The sequence below is a fragment of the Lepus europaeus genome, chromosome 16 (genome assembly GCF_033115175.1).
Source record: "Lepus europaeus isolate LE1 chromosome 16, mLepTim1.pri, whole genome shotgun sequence".
Taxonomy (NCBI): domain Eukaryota; kingdom Metazoa; phylum Chordata; class Mammalia; order Lagomorpha; family Leporidae; genus Lepus; species Lepus europaeus.
Genome location: NC_084842.1, coordinates 75,720,083 through 75,734,681, shown reverse-complemented (window position 1 = coordinate 75,734,681; position 14,599 = coordinate 75,720,083). Strand labels below are relative to the sequence as shown.

At 41.0% G+C, this 14,599-nt stretch overlaps 1 protein-coding gene across 6 annotated transcripts in view; it reads left to right on the top strand.

Moving 5' to 3' along the window:
* Window positions 1-2,041: 2,041 nt before the first annotated feature.
* The window catches only part of PACRGL (parkin coregulated like), a 42,573-nt gene continuing 30,015 nt past the window's right edge, over window positions 2,042-14,599 (top strand). For 2 of the 6 annotated variants that reach the window (XM_062212802.1, XM_062212805.1), the window contains exon 1: window positions 2,042-2,153. The gene's annotated coding sequence lies outside the window, so the exon portion shown is untranslated. Of the gene's footprint in view, window positions 2,180-13,806; window positions 13,916-14,599 lie in introns of those variants that run through there. The other 4 variants (XR_009868175.1, XM_062212800.1, XM_062212804.1 and 1 more) reach the window with 3 other exon arrangements.

The window sequence follows — 14,599 nt, the reverse complement described above, 5'->3', positions numbered from 1 at the left end:
AGCAGATGAGATGTTTTTCTCTTCAAATTGGGAGAATAGAATATTTTCTTGGGTACTTCAGAGGGAAATAGGAGTGGGCATTTGGCCTAGCAGTTAAAGTCGCTGGGATGCCCGCACCCCATAATGGAGTGCTTGGTTCAAGTCGCAGCTACTCCACTTGTGATCTAGTTTCTTGCTAATGCACATCCTGGAAGGTAGCAGTTAATAGTTCAGGTACTTGGATCCCTGACACTCATGTTGGATTGAGTTCCAGGCTCCTAGGGTAGGCCTGGCCCAGCCCTGGCTCTTGTAGGCATTTGGAGTTGGATTCTATCTCTCTTTTCAGTGATACTTGAAACTATTTTGGAACATTGAGTTAAGTGAAAATATATGATTAAAATTAATTTCACCTGTTTCTTTTTACCTTCATATACTAGGAAATTTAAAATTTCACATATGCTTTGCATTATTTCTCAATAGGGCAACAGTACCCTATGTGCTCATCCATATTGATCTCATTTGCTTTCACCTGAGGAACCACCATCACTGCTTAATTTTTTCCATGTGCAAGTGGTCATTCAATGACTTTATAATGGTGATGTCTAACATTTCCTGAGAAAGTATACCGGAAATTATACAGAAAACATCTCGTATCTCATTTCCTGATGATGAGACTTGGGAATAACCACTGGGAATGATTGCACCACCTGTAATTTGTACAAAAGGGAAGAGGTTTTCTTTAATGTAATTCAAGCAAAGCCATTAATGTCACTGACATTTTCTTAAAAATGCCTTGGCTCTAAATACGCACCATTAAGTCAACCAACCAACCAACCAACTAATCTTTGAAAAGTATATTCAAAAATGAGGAAACATTGTTGAGTACTTAACTTTGGTTAGATTTATTACATAATTTCTAATCTTCTGTGTAACATTTGGTAACATGAAGATAGGATATTCTGGAGAGATTTGACTCACAAAGGTACTATTTACAAAAGCATAGGGCAATGGCACGTACAACACAGTGATCCAGGGCTTGTGCAGTTTTGGACAAAGGGGCTAAAGGACCATGCACTAGTTGTGTAGAGACTTCCTTTGAAGATACTAGGAATTAGGAAGGTATAATAGTCCTGGAGGAAGTTGGAGAAGAGAGATTCTAGGAGAAAGGTAGCTGAAAATAAAGGATACATTATTTCTTTTTCTTTTTGAAAATATTAATTAAGGATGTGCTAAATATTGGGATGGAAAATCAGTGAAGACAATTTTGGTCTGGGGTAAGGAAGTTCAAACCAATAAACATTAAGATGGATTTGTATGAAGACTGAACAACAGGGAGTAGTCAGACAATACCAATTGCATAGTTTAGTGTTATGTGAACAAAAAGTTATAGCTTGGGTTGGCAACAAGAGAAATGCTAGAGAGGATTACAGGTCTGAAAAGGTGTGGGCTTTTTATTGACACTTCAGACTGTTGCTGGTAGAACTGCAGGAGGACACACATTTTCAAGGCATCCGTTTTATTAAAATAATCTGGAGGATAAAAACCACTAAAATATGGATGTATTACAGAGTTTAATGGAAACAGCAAACAGATTAGTAACACATGGAGGACCCGAATTTCCACAGTTGGGCTCATGAATTAGCCAGACAGGACCGGAAGTTAGGATGAAACTCCACCGCTGGGCAGGCAGCTGTCTTTGGCTGTCATCCTCCGCTCTTGGAGAATCTACAGCGGGACAGTTGGGGAACACTGCGTAGCAGTGTGGAACCTGAGAGTTAGGATTTGAGCTGGGATTTGTGCTGGAAAGAGGCTGGGGTGCAGAGGGCTGGGAGCCGGTTGTTGCCTCTGCTCCCTGGACAGATCTCTCATTCGGAAAGATTCTCCGACAGGTGCCCCCTTTGTCACCAGAGACAGAGCCTCTGCCTCCACAGCCGCAATTTGAACTGCGGGCTCCTGGTTGCCGGGCAACCGCTCTTCCGCGGGCGCCTCTGTAGCCTCCCTGCTATTGGCTTAGAGGACGCAGGGCGCGCTTGACGTCACTGAGCGGCGCCGCCTGATCCGGGGCTTAAGCCGGGTGACGCCTGCTTCCTGGAACCGCGGCGGCCAGTGGCTGGAGCGTTTTCTGTGGGCCCGACCGAGTACGGGGCAAGAGCCCCACTGGGGTTCAGATCGCGGTAGGAGCGAGGCGTGGAAGGAGCGGGTGCGGGAACCTCGGCCGCGCTAGTTTACTCGCTGAGCTGTGAGGGCCGCCAGACCCGGCTGGTCCGAGAGATGCCGGCCCCGGGCGCGCGCCTCAGCGTTCCTGGGGCCGGGCTGTGGCGGAGAGCAGGCTCCTCAGGCCTTGGTTGAAACCAGCCCGCCTCGTCCCCGCCGCCTTTTCACCTCCACGGCTTCCTCGTTTTCCAACTGTGACGACACTCTGGCTCCGAATTGGTTGTAGGCAGTTGGAGGCAGGTGGTGAGGGTGTTGGGGAGATGGAAAGCAGATTTTGAGGCTCTTTGCTGTGTGGTTAGAAACGTGTTCAGCGGCAGTTGGCTTGGGCCCCTGGAATTTGGAATTTGAAAGAGCTGGAGATGGAACACAGCGCCTTTAGGGGGAGGGGGAGGGGGCGTCTTACACCTTTGGCACCTTCTAGGTGCTGGGTTAGAGACTAGGAACAAGTACCGCCCGTGCTCCTGAGAGCTTAGCAAGCAGTGTGCGCAGTGGTCTTAGAAGCAGGGTGCGAAAAGAAAAGCACCGATAGGGCAAGAAAATGGGATTTGTGCGCTTTCCAAGCAGTGGTAGAAGGTGTGTTTTCTACCACCGACACAGACGCCCGCGGTCCCTGGAGATGAACTTAAACACTGGAGAAAACCTAGCGGAAAAGTGTGGGTCCCACGCTGAGGCCACATCTGGTTTGTTTGCTCTCTGGCTTTGTGACATGGTTAAGTGGATTTGTGGACTCTCATGTCTGCTTAGAATCCATGTTTTGTAAAAGAATGAGGGGTGACCTCGATGTTTGGTACTTGAAGTATTCTTACCTCTGCGGTTCTTCCCTTCGCCCGCCCTTCGACACCACCTTCCAAATGTTAAGAATGTTGGGGGTAGAATAAGTTACTTTTCTTTTATAGACAACTTATATCCAGGCCTGTTAGTGGGGATGCGCACCCAGGTGGATGTTGTTTTTAAATTAAACACACTTAATTTGTCTTTAAGGCAAAGAATGATGATTTTTTTACAAGAGAAAAAGTGGTTTTTGGAAAGAAATTCTCCAATATAGGATGTTTGAAAGAAGACAAATAGAAATATTTGTATATTGGTAGAAATATTTGCATCATAGTGTGCACGTGCCTTTTGTTGTAGTTAGAAGTTACATAAGCATATTACACGTAAGAACGGCCCTGTATTGTTACAAACTGGGGGGGGGGGGGGGAGGCCCAGTTTTCTAGCATGTTTTAAGTCTTCCAACTGAAGAGTTTAAGTGACTTTTTGAACTCATTCAAAATATAATGCACCATCTTTCCGTTAGTATATTACAAGTGCAACGTTTTGGCGTGGAAGAAGATAGAAATTTAGCTGTAGAAATCCATCAACAGCTTTTGTAGAATTGTAGGGACTATTGAAAAATGTGAATCATGTGGCTAAGTATGCACTGTTCATTTTTGTGGTGAAGCTCCTTTTTAGTGCAATTCTCAACCATGACCAGTTATTATATGATCACAGAAAGTTTACCTTAAACTGGATCATCAAATTTATGTAATCTAAGGCATTAAAACAAAAAGAGGGGAAACATTTCTTCACATTTTTTTCCCATTTATTTGAAAGCCTCAGTTTCAAGGTCATCCTGACATGCTACAGTGATTTAAAATCTTTACTACAAATCATTGAGTGTGCTATTTTTATTTTTTTATTTTTAAAGCTTTTATTTAATGAATGCAAATTTCATAGGTACAACTTAGGAATATCGTAGGTTTTTCCCCCATACCCCCCTCCCACTCCCACTCCCACTCCCACTCCCACCGCCATCCCACCTCCTCCTTCTCCCATTCCATTCTTCATTAAGATTGATTTTCCAAGGCTGGTGCCGCGGCTCAATAGGCTAATCCTCCGCCTTGCGGCGCTGGCACACCGGGTTCTGGTCCCAGCTGGGGCTCCGGATTCTGTCGTGGTTGCCCCTCTTCCAGGCCAGCTCTCTGCTGTAGCCAGGGAGTGCAATGGAGGATGGCCCAAGTGCTTGGGCCCTGCACCCCATGGGAGACCAGGAAAAGCACCTGGCTCCTGCCTTCGGATCAGCGCCGGTGCGCCAGCCGCAGCGGCCATTGGATGGTGAACAAGCGGCAAAAGGAAGACCTTTCTCTCTGCTGTCTTTCTCTCACTGTCCACTCTGCCTGTCAAAAAAAAAAAAAAAAAAAAGATTCATTTTCCATTAACTATATACAGAGGACCAACTCTATACTAAGTAAAGATTTCAACAGTTTGCACCCACACACACAAACATAAAAAGTGCTGTTTGAGAACAAGTTTTGCCGTTAATTCTCATAGTACAACTCATTAAGGACAGAGGTCCTACATGGGGAGTAAGTGCACCGTGACTCCTGTTGTTGATTTAACAATTAACACTCTTATCTACGATGTCAGTGATCACCTGAGGCTCTTGACATGAGCTGCCAAGGCTATGGAAGCCTTTTGTGATCACAAACTCTGTCAGTATTTAGACAAGGTCATAATCAAACTGGAAGTTCTCTTCCCTTCAGAGGAAAGTACATCCTTCTTTGATGGTCCCTTCTTTCCACTGGGGTCTCTCACAGAGATCCTTCACGTAGGATATTTTTTTTGCCACAGTGTCTTGGCTTTCCATGCCTGAATTGCTCACATGGGCTTTTCAGCCAGATTCAAATGCTTTAAGGGGTGATTCTGAGGTCAGTGTTATTAAAGTGATTGTTATTCTATGAGTCTGCTGTGTGGACTGCTTCCCATGTTGGACATTCCCTCCTTCTTAATTCTATTATTATCAGACACTTGATGCTATTTATGTGATCTCTTTAACACTTAATTCTATCCATATGTTCACTTTAACATTTAATATTATCACTTTAGCAATTAAGATGGCATTTATAGCTTTACAGTTACAAACTTCCTCCTCCCTCTCTTATTCCCCCTTATTTTTATTGAAATCTATTTTCAGTTGACTTTATATACATATGATTAACTCTGTTAAGCAAAGAGTTTAACATATGGTATGAAGACAAGAAAAAAAAAAAACAAAAAAAAAAAACCAAAACTGTTCCTCAGCAGTCAAGATGAGGGCTGTTCAAATCTGTGTTTCTGAAAGTGTCAATTTCACTTCTACAGCTTTCATTTTAGGTGTGCTATTAGTTCTCACAGATCAAGGAGAACATATAGTATTTGTCCCTTTGGGACTGGCTTATTTCACTAAGTATGGTTTTCCAGATTCATTGATTTTGTTACAAATGACTGAATTTTTTTTTTTTTACTGCTGTGTAGTATTCCATAGTGTACATATCCCATAATTTCTTTATCCAGTCTTCGGGTGATGGGCATTTAGGTTGATTCCATGTCTTAGGTATAGCAAATTGAGCTGCAGTAAACATGGAGGTGCAGATAGCTCTTTTCATTTCCCTTTGATAAATTCCCAGGAATGGGATGACTGGTCATATGGTAGAGGTATATTCAGATTTTTGAGGTGTCTCCATAATGTCTTTCATAGTGGCTTTACCAGTTTACATTCCTACCAACAGTGGATGAGGGTACCTTTTTCCCCATATCCTTTCCAGCCTTTGTTGTTTGTTGATTTCTGTATGAGAGCCATTCTAACTGGAGTGAGGTGAAACTCATTGTGGTTTTGATTTGCATTTCCCTGACATCTAATACTCTTGAACATTTTTTCAAGTGTCTTTTGGCCATTTGGACTTTCTCTTTTAAAAAATATTTAAGTCCTTTGCCCATCTCTTAACTAGGTTGGTTGTTTTGTTGTGGTGCAGATTTTTTATCTCTTTGTAGATTCTGGTTATTAATCCTTTATCAGTTGCATAACTTGCAAATATTTTTTCCCTTTCTGTCAGCTGCCTCTTCACTTTCCTGTTTCTTTTGCAGTACAGATACTTCTCAATTTGATGTAATCCCTGTTGTTAATTTTGGCTTTGGTTGCCTGTGCCTCTGGGGTCTTTTCCAAGACGCCTTTGCCTGTGCCAGTATCTTGCAGGGTTTCCCCAATGTTCTCAACTAATTTGGTGTTGGGTCATAGATTTAGATCTTTAATCCATGTTGAGTGGATCTTTATGTAAAGTGTAAGGTAGGTGTCTTGCTTCATATTTCTGTATGTGGAAATCCTGTTATTCCAGCACCATTTGTTGAATAGACTGTCCTTGCCTCAGGGAATTGTTTTAGCTCCTTGATCAAATCTAAGTTAGTTGTAGATGTTTGGATTGATTTCTGGTGTTTCTATTCTGTTCCATTGGTCTATCCATCTGTTTCTGTACCAGTACCATGCTGTTTTCATTATAACTGCCCTGTAGTATACTTTGAAATCTGGTATTGTGATGCCCCTGGCTCTGTTTCTGTTGTATAAGATTGCTTTAGTTATTTGAGGTCTCATGTGCCTTCATATGAATTTCAGCATCATTTTTCCCAGATCTGAGAAGAATGTCTTTGGTATTTTGATTGGTATCACATTGAATCTGTAAATTGCTTTCAGAAGATTGGAAATTTTGATGATATTGATTCTTCTAATTCATGAACATGGACGATTTTTCCATTTTTTGTATCTTCTTCTATTTCTTTCTTTAATGTTTTGTAATTCTTATCGTGGAGATCTTTGACATCCTTGGTTAAATTTATTCCAAGGTATTGTATTTTTTTTGTAGCTATTGTGAATGGGATTGATCTTAGAAGTTCTTAGCCGTGGCATTGTGTATATAAAGGCTGTTGATTTTTGTGTATTGATTTTATATCCTGCTATGTTACTAAACACTTCTATGAGTGCCAATAGTCTCTTAGTGGAGTTCTTTGGATCCCCTAAATAAAGAATCATATTATCTGCAAATACAGTTTGTTTGACTTCTTCCTTCCTAATTTGTATCCCTTTAATTTCTTTTTCTTGCCTAATGGCTCTGGCTAAAACTTCCAGTACTGTATTGAATAGCAATGGTGAAAGTGGGCATCCCTGTCTGATACTGGATCTCAATGAGAATGCTTCCAACTTTTCCCATTTCAATATGATACTGACTATGGGTTTGTTATTAATTGCCTTGAGTGTGTTGAGGAATGTTCCTTCTAAACCCAATTGGCTTAGAGTTTTCATCATGAGAGGGTGTTGTATTTTATCAAATGCTTTCTCTGCATCCATTGAGATAATCATACAGTCTAAAGCCGTTTGTTAATGTGGTGTATCACATTGATTTGTGAATGTTGAATCATCCCTGCATACCAACGATAAATCCTACTTGGTCCAGGTGAATAATCTTTCTGATCTGTTGTTGGATTCGATTTGCCAAAATTTTGTTGAGGATTTTTGCATCTGTGTTCATCATGGAAATTGGTCTGTAGTTCTCTTTCTCTGTTGCATCTTTTGCAGGTTTAGGAGTTAAGGTGATGCTGGCTTCATAGAAAGAATTTGGAGGATTCCCTCCCTTTGAATTGTTTTGAATAGCTTGAGAATTGGAGTTAGTTCTTTTAAATGTCTGGTAGAATTCAGCAGTGAATCCATCTTGTCCTGGACTTTTCTTTGCTGAGAGGGTCTTTATTACTGATTCAATTTCTGTCTTGGTTATGGGTCTTTTTAGGTTTTCTGTGTCTTCATGGCTCAATTTAGGTAGGTTGTATGTGTCCAGGAATCTGTCTACTTCTTCTTGGTTTCCCAGTTTGTTGCCGTACAACTCTTTGTAGTTTCTGATGGTTCTTTTTATTTCTGTAGTGTCTGTTGTTACATTTCCCTTTTCATCTCTAATTTTATTGATTCTGTTCTTCATGCTCTCTCTTTTTTTTTTTTTTTTTTTTTTGGGTTAGTTGGGCCAACGGTGTGTCAATTTTGTTTATTTTTTGTAAAAACCAGCTCTTTGTTTTGCTGATATTTTGTAATGTTTTTGGGTTCAATTTTGTTGAGTTCTTCTCTAATTATTTCTTTTTTTCTACTAGTTTTGGGTTTGGTTTCTGTTTGTCTAGATCCTTGGGATGCATTTATAAATCATTTATTTGGTGCCTTTCCAATTTCTTGATGTAGGCACCTTTTGCTATAATTTTTGCTCTTAATGCTGCTTTTGCTGTATCCCATAAGTTTTGATATGCTGTGTTATCAAAAACTTTCTGGAAGCAAATGAATATTTCTCTTTTGATTTCTTCTGTGACCCACTGTTCATTGAGGAGGATGTTGTTCATTCTCCATGTGTTTGCATATGATGTAGATTCTTGAGTTGTTGATCTCCAGCTTCATTGCACTGTGGTCTGAGAAGTTGCATGGTATGACTTCGATTTATTTGAATTTGCTGAGACACACTTTATGGCCTAGCGTATGGCCAGTGCTAGAGAAAGTTCCATGTACTGCTGAGAAAAAGTATATTCTGCAACTGTAGGATGAAAAGTTCTGTGTAGTGTCTATTAAATCTGTTTCCTTGTTGACTTTCTTTCTGGTTGTCCATTGCTGAAAGTGGAATATTGAAGTCCCCCAATAATATTATATTGGAGTCTAAGTCTCCCATTAAATCCTTAAGTTGTCTTTTAAATAGCCCAGTGCCCTGTAATTAGGTGCATATACGTGTATAATGGTTACATCTTCCTGTTGAATTGATCCCTTAATCAATATAGTGCCCTTCTTTTTCTCTTTTAATAGTTTTTGTGTTATAGTCTATTTTGTCTGATATTAAGATGGAGATGCCAGCTCTCTTTTTGTTTCTGTTGGCATGGAATATCTTTTTTCAACTTTTCACTTTCAGTCTGCATGCATCTTTGTTGGAAAGATGTGTTTCTTGTATGCAGCAATTAGATGGGTTTTGTTTTTTAATCCATTCAGCCATCCTGTGCCTTTTAACTGGGGAGTTGTGGCCACTTACATTTAATGTGACTGTTGATAAGTGATGACATTGCCTTGCCAGTTTTTCCAAAGATATTCCTAACCTATACTTTGAACTTCTTTTGATATTTTACTGAGATTTTCTTCCTTTACCTTCTTTTTTTATTGATGACCATGTTTCTGTGTTTCTCTGTGTAACACATCCTTAAGCATCTTTTGCAGTGCTGGGTGGGTGATTACAAATTCTTTCAATTTCTGTTTGTTATGAAAGGTCTTTCTTTCATCTTCATTCACAAATGAGAGCTTTGCAGGGTTAATATTTTGGGATGGCAGTTTCTTTCTCTTAGGACATAGGCTGTATCTCGCCGTTTTATCCTAGCCTGCTGGGTTTCTGATGAGAAGTCTGCTGTGAGTCTAATTGGAGATCCTCTGAGAGTAATCTAGCGTTTCTCTCTTGCACATTTTAGAATCTCCTCTTTATGTTTCACCATGGTTAGCTTTATTACAAAGATCCATGGGATGGATCTTTTCTGGTGTATCTATTTGGAGTTCTATGTACTTCCTGTACTTGAATTTCTCTTTCTCCAATCCTGGGAATTTTTCTGCTAGTATGTCACTAAAAAGTCCTTCTAATCCTTTCTCTCTCTCCATGGCTTCAGGAACTCCTAGAACCCGAATGTTTTTATTTTTTAATTTATTTTTTATTTTTTATAGTATCCTGTAGATTACCAACAGTGTTTTTTAGATTTCTAATTTCTTCTTCTTGTCTTTGGTTTAACTGTATACTTTCTTGTGCTCTGTCTTCTAAGTCCATTATTCTCTCTTCTACCTCACTGATTCTGTTTTTAAGGCTCTCCACTGCATTTTTTTAGTCTATTGAATTCTTCATTTTGATTCCTCCTTAAGATTTCAATTTCATGGGAGAGATTTTTCTTTCATGTTCTGCGTGGATTTTGGAAGTTCGTGCCTTTGATTTTTGTTATATCTGTATAATCTTATGATCAATTTTTGAGTTCCATTTCTTACATTTCTTCTATCTCATCATCTCCTAATCTAGTATTGAAGTGTCATTTTCTTTTGGGAGCGTCCTGTTGTCGTCCTTATTCTTGTCTCTTGGATTGTTGCATTTGTTGTTTGGCATTTGTGGAGATACCCATTGGTTTCTTCTTTTTTTTTTTTTCTTCCACTGTTGCAGCTTTTGTCATTTTATTGTGACTCTGTAGATAAGTGGACTGTCTGCTTTCAGTGAATATCTAGAGTCTTGCAGTGGGTATGGCCAGAGAGCTCTGTTCAGTTCTCCAGGGTTAAGGGCATGCCTAAAGTGACACACCTAGGTTTGGCTTGATAAATCTTCTCTCTCTCTCTCTCTCTCTCTCTTTTTTTTTTTTTTTTGCATTAGAAGGGAAGTATATTCTGCTCAGCTGAGCTCTTCTCCTCTGTGGAAACCAGTGCCTGAGCACTAGCCCAGTGGGTATAATATTCATCTGCTCTGTCCAAAGGAGACAAAGGACAACACAAAGGATCTGTGTAGTTGTCAGTATAAGTTCAGATTTCCCAGCAGTGTCTCTCACCAGGTAACCAGGAATCCCCAAGCTTGTGGCATCTCCCACTGAGACTGCTCAAAGTCCCAGCTACATCGTGAGTTCTCCCACATGTCCTCAGTTTTTTTCTTTTTTTCATAGTCCTGGTTCAGAAGCTTCACACAGTCACAAGCTCTAGTCTCCAGTTATTTCTCCCCACCAGAGTCAGGAGTGTCTGCTTAGCTGATTACTGGGTACAGACATGAGCTGACACAACTGTTACATATGTCCAAAATGGCACCCGCTCCATCAGCTTATATGCCTTTGTAAGGTGATTGGAGAAAGAGAAACGTGTCCATACTATCTTTTTTTTTCCTCTTTTCTGGTTTGGTTGGTACACTTTCCCCCATGGGGCTTCAACCCTCATACCCTCTAGCTCTTCCTGCTGCTTTTTTGCCAGTGTCTTGGGCTACTGCAGTCTCGTCTCATCTCACTTTGCAGCGCTAGTGTGTAGGCTCTCGGCTGCTGGAGTCCTGACCTCTGGGTGCCCACACCCTCCATGTAGTTCCACCATGTCCCTCTAATTTTGGTAGTCTGCTGTTTTTTCCCTAACTCTTCCATGAGACTGCACTATATCCAACTATCTTCTCCTAGGCTAGAGCAGTAAGCTCCCTCCCTACTCTGCCATCTTTGAACCCTCTCCCTTTGTCTCTTTTAATAGTTTTTGTGTTAAAGTCTATTTTGTCTGATATTAGGATGGCCGCTCCAGCTCTTTTTTGGTTTCTGTTAGCATCCTTTCACTTTTAGTCTGTTTGCATCTGTGTGCATTTTTGTTGGTAAGGTGTGTTTCTTGTAGGCAGCAAATAGATGGGTTTTCTTTTTTAATCCATTCAATCAGTCTGTGTCTTTTAAGTGGGGAGTTGAGACCATTTACATCAATGTGACCATTTTTTTTTAAGATTTATTTATTTTTTTTATTTGAAGGCGTTAACCTGCTGTGCCACAGCGCTGACCTCTGTGACTATTCTTAAATACAGTCTTTGCACTGCCATGTTTCTTTAAATAGTCCTGTTATTGTATTTTGGATTTCATTTGTACTTCTGCTGGGGCATTTTCTGCATTCATCTTTTGTAGTGATGTTCCTGTTTCTGTGTTTCTGTATGTAGCATATCCTTGAGCATCTTTTGAGGGCTGGGTGAGTAGTTACACATTATTTAAATTTCTGCTTTTTGTGGATGATCCTTATTTCTCCTTCAATCATAAGTGAGAGTTTTTCAGGGTACAGTATTCTAGGTTGACAGTTTTTTTCCTTAGGACTTGGAATATGTCTCGCCATTGTCTCCTTGCCTGTAGGGTTTGCGATGAGAAGTCTAGGGTGAGTCTAATTAGGTTTCCTCTGAATGTGATTTGTTGATTCTGTCATGCACATTTTAAGAGCTGTTCTTCATGTTTTAGTGACGTTTGGCTGCTATGTGTCATGGTGAAGTTCTTTTCTGGTTGTGTCTATTGGGAGTTCTGTGTATTTTTTGTACTTGGATGTCTCTTTCTTCAAATCGTGGAAATTCTTTGTTACTTTATTAAGAAGGCCTTCTGATCTCTTCTCTCTTTCCATACCTTCCAGAATTCCTAGGATCCATGTTTGTTTTTTTGATAGAATCTTGTAACTCTCCAACCATGATTTTTGATTTCCTAATTTCTTTTTCTTGTATTTGGTCTGACTGTATTATTTCCAGAAGTTTGTCTTCTAGTTCTGAAATTCTTTTCTTCTGTTTAATCTTTTATTGCTAAGACTTTCCACTTGCATTATTTATTTGGTCTGTTGAATTCTCCATTTCCAGTATTTCATTCTGGTTTCTCTTTAAAATCTCAATTTCTTGGAAATGCTTTTCATTTAGATAGTAAATTTGTTTCTGATTGCTTCAAAGTAATCTATTAATTTTTTGAATTCCTGTTCTGGCATATACTTGATCTCTTCTTTAGCCTGTATTATTGAGGTTTTGCATTGCTCCTTTGTCAAGTTCATAAAGTCTTCCTTTGGGATTTTTCCTTTGTTCTTTGGCATTTCTGGTTGATTTCTGGTTGATTTTATTTTTAAATTGATTTCCGTCTGCTATGAGCTACTATGTGTCTATGCGTTGCAAGTAGAAGCATGCAAGCCCGCCTCCTGGAGCCCTTTTTACTTCTGTATCATGATGGAGATGGGCACCAGGGCTTTGGTGCACTAAGCCCTGCCTACTGAGGCCTGGCATGTTTCTCAATCAAGCTCAGGTTTTTGCTGTTTAGGATTACTCCTTGTTGTACAGCTTGCATGGTAGGGAGGAAATTATTCTGAAATATTGTGATCCTTGTTCCCAGGTGGGGCATGTTAATGGGCATGTGCACGGGAGGCATACGTGGCAGCCCCCTGCTTACACTCAAAAATGTAAACAATCAGTATGGCTTCTCCCTGACGGCTGGAGGTCCAGTTGTGTGTGTGTGTGTGTGTGTGGGGGGGCACAGAAGGACCATGGCGTGGGACCATGGTGTGCCCAACCTCTTTGCCTGTTCCGCTACAATTTCTGCTTCTTCCTGCTTGGAGTTTCAAATGCAATTTGCCAAGCTTCCCTACCTGCCACTGTCTGCAGCTCCATGGACTTGCAACCTCTCACCTGGTTTGCTGGTGGCGGCAGCACCTGTCTCACTTGGCCCCTGCGCTGCTCCTTTGCTGCACGTCCACCACCACTTCCTCCTCTTTGCTCCCCCAACATGGACTTGAGCACTGTCTGGTGGACTCCTGGGCCACTCTGTGCAAACTGCTTGTGATTCCACTGCCAGCTTGTATCCCCTCTGCTCACTAACGATCCATTTTCCTCTGTGTGACTTAGAACGTCCTGCTGCTATACCGCCATCTTGCCCCCTCCCCCATTGAGTATCATCATCACCACATTGTTATTAGTAATTATTATTAATTAGTAGTTACTACTAGTAAATACTAAGGCTAAAAGAACAAATCTGTACTACTCTGCAAAGAAATGGATCATAAGGGACAAGTATCCCTTATTCAAAATGCTTGGAAATAGAAGTGCTTCAAATTTTGAATTTTAAAAATCTTGGTTTTTTTTTTTTTTTGACAGATAGACAGTGAGAGAGAGAGAGAGACAGAGAGAAAGGTCTTCCTTCCGTTGGTTCACCCCCAAAATGGCCGCTACAGCTGACGCTGCGCCGATCTGAAGCCAGGAGCCAGCCGCTTCTTCCTGGTCTCCCACGCAGGTGCAGGAGCCCAAGCACTTGGGCCATCCTCCATTGCCTTCCTGGGCCACAGCAGAGAGCTGGACTGGAAGAGGAGCAACCAGGACAGAATCTGGCACCCCGACCGGGGCTAGAACCTGGTGCCCATATGGGATGCCGGCGTCCCAGGTGGAGGATTAGCCAAGTGAGCCATGGCGCCAGCCCAAATCTTGGGATATTTGCATACATACATTAAGATATTTTGGGGATGGGAGCCATGTTTAAACACAGTTTATGTTTATATACATGTAGTCTGAAGATAATGTTATCCAGTGTTTTTATTAAGTTTTTTCTAAAACAAAATCTCATGATGTATGTAATTTCCAATTTTGCCATCATGTTAACATTTTGGATTTTGGGCTTTTGAATTAGAGATGTTCAACTTGTAAAAGCTTAAATTCATACAGCATTCACTATGTGCAAGCCGCTTATGTGGTCTTCATCATCACTTAAAGTGTAGTAACTGTAAGTGTCCTCAACTGTAGAGTTGAGGAAACTTAGGCAGCTTTTTTTTTTTTTTTTAAGATTTATTTATTTATTTATTTATTTATTTATTTGAGACAGAAAGGGAGACAGAGAGAAGGAACTTTGAATCGCTGGTTCACTCCCCAGATGGCCTCAAGGGGCAGAGCTGAGCCCATCGTAAGCCAGGAGCCATGAGCTTCTTCTGGGTCTCCCACACTGGAATGGGGGAGCAGGGGTCCAAGCACTTGGGCCATCTTCTGCTTTCCTAGTCCTTAGGCAGAGAGTTGGATTGGAAGAGGAGCAGCTGGGATGCTGGCACCACAGGTGGAGGTTTAGTGCACTACGCTACAGTGTTGGCCCCCAG